Source organism: Carya illinoinensis, chromosome 5, assembly GCF_018687715.1.
Source record: "Carya illinoinensis cultivar Pawnee chromosome 5, C.illinoinensisPawnee_v1, whole genome shotgun sequence".
Classification (NCBI taxonomy): domain Eukaryota; kingdom Viridiplantae; phylum Streptophyta; class Magnoliopsida; order Fagales; family Juglandaceae; genus Carya; species Carya illinoinensis.
Window position 1 is genome coordinate 18979159 of NC_056756.1, and position 8380 is coordinate 18987538.

At 35.7% G+C, this 8380-nt stretch overlaps 1 long non-coding RNA gene across 1 annotated transcript; it reads right to left on the reverse strand.

Annotated features, from left to right (window-relative positions):
- Positions 1-3149: 3149 nt before the first annotated feature.
- LOC122309830 lies at positions 3150-3699 on the reverse strand. The gene is made up of 3 exons (XR_006242535.1): positions 3564-3699; positions 3328-3463; positions 3150-3242 (listed from the first exon to the last, which is right to left on the reverse strand). It is a non-coding gene; the product is annotated as an uncharacterized LOC122309830 (long non-coding RNA).
- Between the last annotated feature and the right edge of the window lie 4681 nt (positions 3700-8380).

The window sequence follows — 8380 nt, forward strand, 5'->3', positions numbered from 1 at the left end:
TAAGCTTCTCCCATTCCAACACATATAGATGAAAATTCCTTAAAGCAAACAACTCTAACATTGCTAAGAATAAGGGATAATGCCATTAGACGGTAAAAGAAATACATATGAGAAGAACTACCTGGGGAAATAAAATTGCTAATCCACAAGAGCAATCTGTATGGCAGTATTATGCTTGTCACCAGTTAACATCCAAAACCCATTCCGACTTTCCTTAGTGTTTCTATTGTTTCTCCAACACCATCCTGAATTAGTAAATACACCATCCAAAAACATTTAAATAAGGATACATTTAACCTGCTGAACATAAGTAGTTCTTATGTAATTTAAAAACTATGGCAAAACTTTCTCTGCTTGCTGTGGAGCATCAGCAGAAAAGCCCCACCCCCACAAATGCCCACTTTCAGCAAAATGACACTTCTCCTGAAAGTGTAACTACTACAACCCAAATATAGATATTCACAAGGAGACGGTCTTGTATTTGCAATAATTCATAAAATTCCGTAATCATGTTCTAACCTTTGACTAACATCAGCTTTGTCTATTTTTGTGATATCAAGTGCCATATGTGCTACTTTTGGACTGAGTCTGGGCAAAGTAACGCCCAGCAACATGTATAAAACCAATTTTGAGCTTTCAGCAGTTCCTGAAAACAAAAGGTATCTGTTATCAAGGTTTTCCCACATGCAAATATCTTCAATAGAAAAACCAAAATAAGGGCAACCTTATGCAGATACCGCCACCCAATATAAAAAGCTTAATGTCACTCTCACTTGTCCAAAGGGCAATCAAGATATGTAACCTCCTCCCTCAGCTACACCAACACCCATTTAACAACGTCTCCAAGGAGACTCTCACTGCCATCAACAGGAACAACCTGCAGGAGATTGAAAACCCATCAAATTCTGCCAATAAAAAATTGTTAAATATAATAAAGATCTAAATGAATGGACACATGTATTACAGAGTCGTTACTACCACCCTTCTTCAAAATGAACTTGGTTAGGGTTGAGTGGCCGGCCTCTCACCCAATTCACTTTCATCTACCAACAGTTTCCTGCAAGTCTAAGTTCCAGGGACACATTTTCATATATTAGCATTAGAACTTTTAAATATCAAGTAGGCAACGTGTCTCATCTTCTATTACCTGTTTTTTTCTCTTTGTTGTCATCTTCTCCACGGGTGGAACCTTCCTCTTACTTGGAGGTCTCCCTTTCCCTCGAACGAAGTTAGGGCTCAAAATCTTTTTACCCTTATCCAACACCACCGTTGGGTTGGCCAGAGTTGATTGGAATGTCGACTCACACATTGAACCTTCACATGTTTTATCAAACTCGTCAACATAGTGCAGAAATGCATGGACTTTGTCATTGTTTGAGGATATTTTTGCTGCTAATTTCGAACATCTTTGGATCATAAGCTCGTAATTACGTGTTTCTGATCTACCCCGCAGGTCATCATAACTACTTCTGATTAATGTGTAATGCCTCTTTAAGTCCTTTCTCCATCGATCTAGGAAATATACATCTGGCAGCACATTAATATTTTTCAACTGGCAAACTCTAAGTGCGTGCCTACATATAATCCCCCTCATCTCAAACAATCCACAAGTGCATTTTACCTCACACTCATCTTCGTTATAGTAAACTGAGTAATGAACTTTTTTGGTTTGCGCATCAAACGATATTTCATCCAACACATCAAATGTTAAAATGCAACCTTGTGTGCTTACCAGCCAACAATTACAACACATTAGGCCCATCAACTCTCTTTGGACCTCCTTAAACTTTGCATTTGTGTAGACTTTTTGAAACTGCTTCTCAATGTTGAAAGGGGAGACACATGGGATAGTTTGGTTGCTAGAGTTGAAATCAGCCGTTGTCTCCACCTCCACTTTCTTTCTAAGAGCATTATCGAATTGGTCGACAAATTCCTTCAATGTCGTTCCAGCATGGACATACCCGTCAAAAAATGCATTCATACTTTCGTTGTGCTCATACCAGCCCAAAATACACTCTTGAGGAAAACTGGAACCCAAAGCGACCTTTCCTCATATAAAGACTAAAGCCAATTGTTGCCAAGCAGATCATACTTTGCTAGTAGTTGACCCCAGCTCTCCTCAAATTCTGTGGTGGTCTGTGAATCATATAATGAAGCCTGAATGTCAGTCTTCAACCCATAGTTGAATTTGGCGTGCGATCCTAACTTCTCTGGGAGTTTGCGCATTATATGCCATAAACAATATCTATGCCGAGTTTCAGGGAATACAGTAGCAATCGCATTCTTCATCGCTCGATCTTGGTCGGTTATGATAGCTTTGGGCGCCCTACCTCTCATGCCATCCAACCACGATCGGAATAACCAAACAAAACTATGTGTGTCCTCGCTTGATAGCAATCCCGCCCCAAAGAGTATGGACTGGCCATGATGGTTAACACCAACGAATGGAGCAAACGGCATACCGTACCTATTTGTTAGGTACGTTGTATCGAAGGATACAACGTCTCCAAAATACTCATAGGCTGCTCGACTCCGTGCATCAGCCCAAAACACATTCCGTAACCTTCCATCATCATCCACGTCCATGTTAGAAACAAAATCATCATTCTGATCTCTCATTCTTTTGAAATACTCATTAAGCGCATCGCTACCTCCTTTACCCAACCTTAAATATCTAGCTTTGTCAATGAAATTCCTACAATCTTTCTTTTGAAAAGGTAGATTCTCATAACCCCCCGCGTCAACAACAAGAGAATAAAAATTCTTATTCATTCGTATACCGGCTCTATCATTCAGCTCGAGGATTCTTTGACTGTATTCATCTAGATGCTTGTGCGATCGCAATAGTCTACTTTTCTTGGGGCTCACGGTAATATGGTTGTGAGAAGTTTCAATAGTGGTGAAAACCCATTTCTCATCTTTGTTCAACGTTGCATTCACCTTCGCTTTACAACCCGTTTTAGTTGTTGCCCGTGACTTCGAGATATTACTGTTTGGCTTAGGATAGTACTTTCCGGCACGGGCACAACCAATGGTCACATACACAGGCCTCCCATCATCATCTCTTTTAGTCCTCTGTGTCCTTACACCAAAACCCTCTTGTTTGGCATACTGCTTATAGTAGGCAATAAGCTCTTTCTCACTATGAAACTCCATACCGGATCTTGGTGGTTCAACTTGTACCTCATCATCCGGGACAACAGTGGTACCCTCTAAATCTTCGTTTATGTCGAAAAACATTTCTATGAATGGAAACATAAGGATGAATTAGAATCATTACACTAAATCAGAGAAATATATATATTCTGGCATCGAATAGTGTAATACCATCAGCATCATAGGAACTTCCAACATTTGCTTCAAATTCAGATTCTACACTATTTGGTGTCATCGACGCAGGAGGCGTTTCTTGCCTCAAGTCTTCAAGATTACTCGACGATTGGTATTGAGTATAAGGTGGCATCTGCTCAATAGTAGCACGAAGTTCATCAAAAATTAAATTACTTTAAACAAATGAATTAACATGTAAATTTTTGAAATTTGGGTAACAAACTCAAATATACCCCAAATGAATCTTCAACTCGAATGAAATCCTCCAAACTACTCGGCGGAGGGTAGGGCGTATCGTGAGGATGCTGCCATTATGCAATTATCTAGATGCATGAGCACGTCATACACACTTTAATAGAAAATATAACATCAACTAGCCTACTCACATGGTCGACATTTGGATTTCCAATTACATTCTGATGCGTGTAAAATGGTTGTGAAGTCGCCGTCGAAGGTTTACGTGCAATTCTATCTTCCTCTTCCCCCATTACACTAAATTTAAGTCAGTCTTCCGAGGCTTTAAAGGCGAGCCACAAAAGAAAAAAAATTCCCATTAAAGTCTGACAATTAATATAGAATCTCACATCCAAAAAACTGTGAGATATTATTGCTACAGATAGGTTTTTTTATAAGATAGTTATTCATGCAACCTAGAAATAAGGACAAATATCTAACCCTGTGTATTTGGATGTTATTAATAATTTCTAAGTTTATCTCTCTGACCTATCAAAAATAAAGAAATAATTTCACAGATTCAAAATCAAGATATGCACTCAAAGAACAAATCCAAGATGGAACTCGTGTTGCAAACAGTTCTAACCAGTTAAAGAGGATAAAGCCCTTTCAGTGGACTTGAAGACCACAAGAAAAACAGCAACTGGCTGCATGCAGTTGAAAATTCTGAAAGCACATTCCAAAAAGCAAGTGGCCTGGAATTTCCATGTTTCTCACCGAAATTAGCAAAAATTGAAAGCACATATATTCCATTCTTCTCCCCAGAAAATCAGGAAATTAGGCTCTTTCAAGTAGTGTAGAAAATGGCTTAATCACCTTATATATAAATTTTGTGAAAGTATTTAGGGAGCAATTGCACTTTGCATCAGAATGTCCAGATAACAGACTCGTACTAATATCAAAGTAATGCTTACCCAGGGTTTCCTTCACATGCATATAGGTGTTGCCTACAAAGAATTTATCTTCATATAATTACAAAAGAATTTTTGTATTGGTAAATTGGTAAACAAAATTTACATACTCTAAACAATTAATAGTGCAAACTCTTCTTTTTCCCTAAGTTTGTAAGTTAGTCACGGACACTAATATAGGTCTTCAACCCACAAGCTCACATCAATTCCTTTCTTAGCAAGGAGAGAAGATGCCTTTGAGTTAAAGATCAGAGAAATTATTACACACCTTTTTCAATTTTTATACATACAACCATGGACAATCTTCATATAATTGCTTGTGAATTTTGCATGAATGGAAGTAGTTCTTGAATAATTTCATAACCAACTCATGTCAATGCAAAGCTTACCTCATCCAAAACAGTGGCAAATTGATTATAAACCTCGTGACTAGCCCATTTGATACACCAAAAAATACAATAAACAGAATGAAGATGTTATAGTTCATTTTACATTTAATTAGTTTTCATGTAGTTGTTCTTTAGTCTCTTGTTTTTTATAAAATTCAAATAAGGGTGATAATGAAGTTATCAAGGCCGTTGATTGCTTAGTTTAATTGACATGCTATGAGTTGTTGGGTGGATAGGAATTGCTGAGTAGTAGACTACTTGTTTTCTACAACTCTTTATTTTATTAGGTACGGCTACATAAAGCCATTGTTGAATAATAATAAAACCATCAATGAATTCATTTGATTGTTGACTGTTATAATTCAGAATTCATTTGATTGTTGACTGTTATAATTCAGTCTGGTTTCCAGTTCCCTCAAGCAAAATTACTAATTTTATTTTTCCCATCACAGAGATTTCATATGAATTCTTATGTAAAATATAAACTTTCACAAATAGTTTACAGCCAGGTGATAATCATTCTATTAACAAATACCTGACTCCAGCTACCAGGGGCAGCGCATAAATCTACACACGCTTCACTCCTGTAAATCAAATGGTAATTAAGCAGCTCATTTTTAGAACCATTGTGAAGCCGAATATTTCAAGGCTGGCAGGTTAGAGTCACACCATTCCCAGGCCTTGGGTCTGTGGAATAATATGAATGAGAGTAAAAGAAACCAGAGGATAGAAAAAATCACAGAGTACGTTTTCCAGGCACTGCAATTTTTTTTTCCACTTTCAAAGAAAAGGATAATCAATTCCCCAAAGATACCATGTTCATCTACTCCATCAAAATGGTCATATTTAGTGTCCATTCTTCTTCGCATTTACATGCTCTGTAAGTAGAGGACACTGAAGATCATGCAGCTTGAAAATGAAAAAAAAAAAAGGCTATAGGTATCACTTATGCCCATCATGGCTAAGGTTCAAGCTTTAGCCCACCACTCCTCTAAAACTCCGATAAAATTTTTGAACAGAAACTAAGAACAGCTTACCCATTATTTTAACGAATGATGCATGCATTTCCATTACAATGTAAAAACTCTGCACTATCAGAAGACCCAGCTAGCAGTACTAACTTTGGAGGGGCAGAACGAACGATTACGAATGTGTGAGAAAGATGCAAAAAATTTATTCGAAATACAGATACTCAGCTTCAATCAAACAACCAAATGAATGAGATGCTTGAAAACAGAGGTCGAAAACAGAGGTGGAAACTAGAGGTCAAAAGCCATGCAAAAACTGTTTTTTTTCCATGCCCTAATCCGAAATATCCATCTCACAAAACCCAAAACTCACCTCTCCAAGTACACGATAAACGTAACCATATAGAAGTTCACTTTTCTGAAATTTTTTTACCTTCGTATCAGCAACGCCGGCGGCCAGAGATGGGGGGTCTTCGCAATCTAAAAAATACACCGTTTGCTTGTTAAATGATTTCCCGATGAGCGCCGGCTCTGTATGAGCAAAGTATTGTCGCTTGGTGTTTCTGGTCGGAGAGCCGGCGTCGTCGGTGGCGTTGGGCGGAGGACGGTGTCACGCAGGCGACGTAGGAGGGGTTTCGCGGGAGGAATTCGAAATGCAAAAAGCAACCGTATGACATTTTCTAAAAACGCACGTTTCGAATTATTTAAAAAAAAAAAAGCACGCCACGTATGGTGTGCAAGTGTACAGCTGCACAGTTGTTGCTCCCTAGTTAAACTCATTCATTTATATATATTTCTATATATATATTTTAGCAGTTAAGGATATGTGATGAGATTGAAAATTCTCAAAAAGATTTATATTTTTTTTTCTCAAATATCACTCAAATATAAAATATTTTTTAATTTCAAAATTTTAATTTTTTTTATCTTATCATTATCTAATTATTACAATTTTTTTAAACTTTAAAATAAACATTATATTCAAATAATTTTGGAACTTTAAATATTTTTATTTAACTTATTTTTCTCTTTTATTTTTTAAAACTCAATAAAATATATAATTAACTAAGACTATTTTATTACTACTTGCAAAATTCTAAGATACTCAAACTGTCTTAACAAGTTGAGAATATATGTTTAATAACTTCTTGACAGCTTGAGAATATAATCTAACAAATTATGAGACGTCACATGACGGTACTGATAATCTAAGTTTTAGAAAATATTATTTATCTCTTTGGGGGGGCCATGTATATATTCAGTAAACTGTGTTTTAATTGAGAGAGATTTTAACGTAGATTGAAAGGTAATAGCCATCAAGATTTACGAAACTCTCAAGGAATGAGCTGGAAGATAACATTGAGAATGATGAGGCAGTGACAATGATTTTTCCCGCAAATAAATGAAGAGAAGGCGCACACACCCACACATATATACACATGAGAAAATACAAAGAAATTATATAAATACAATCACATTAACTGATTTAATTCGAATTATAAATTTATTTTTTATTATAAAAAAGAATATAAAATCACATCAATTTATAAAATTATTTTTATATAATTTTTTTTAATAACTGTAGCATTTTCAGTATACGTATGCATGCATCGAATTGGTAGATCAGAAACTTGGAAGAAAGGTCCGGTGTAGGTCCCTGCACAAAGACAGTTTGGTGCTCAATCATGCATCATCAACCTGGCTGCTTTGCACGGTACAGCTCTTGATAGTAATATTGCATTAATTATATATTTGCACCATGGGAGGCCCTCTTCGCTTTAAATTACTTTGGAATATGAATAAGATGAATGCAAAGTGATATATATGTTTAGTATATTAATAAATGTAATTTATGTAATATAAAAGGTAGTATTTTTCTATGATTAAAGTATTAATTTCATGATCATGATATTATGTCGATTAACTCAATTTTATTGTATGACGAATCAGTTTGCCTACCAGATCAAGAAGAGGTACGGTGGATTAGGTAGCTATATACATCCGATTCAATGGCTGACAAAACAAGTGTGGCCAAGTGATAAATATTTCTATAAAATAGTGCCTATTGAAATTTGTTGAACATATAATTCTTTTGTGAAAGATACTAATACCATTTTATTAACGAAGTTGATAAGGATCATGAACGGTGTCACTAATATCAAGGCTGACTTTTGTATTTTGTTATTAGATGGGTTAGTGCTTTGGTATAATTCAGCAGCAATCACAATATGGATGACATCAAGAAAAGAGAGTGAATCTGTTCTCCTAAAAAAGAAAAGCATTACATATACAAAGAGATTTTATAAAATTAAACTTATAAATTGATATGTTTTATATAATATATTAGATATACTTAATAATAAAAGTAGTTTTATAATTTAATGTACCGCATCAAATCACGTTAATTTAACATCAATCACAATAAGTATGACACCATCAAATGAGAGAGAATCTGTCCTCTCAAAAAAGAGAAGTACTACATGCACAAAGAGATTTCATAAAATTAAATTCATAAATTGATATGCTTTATATAATATATTATATATAC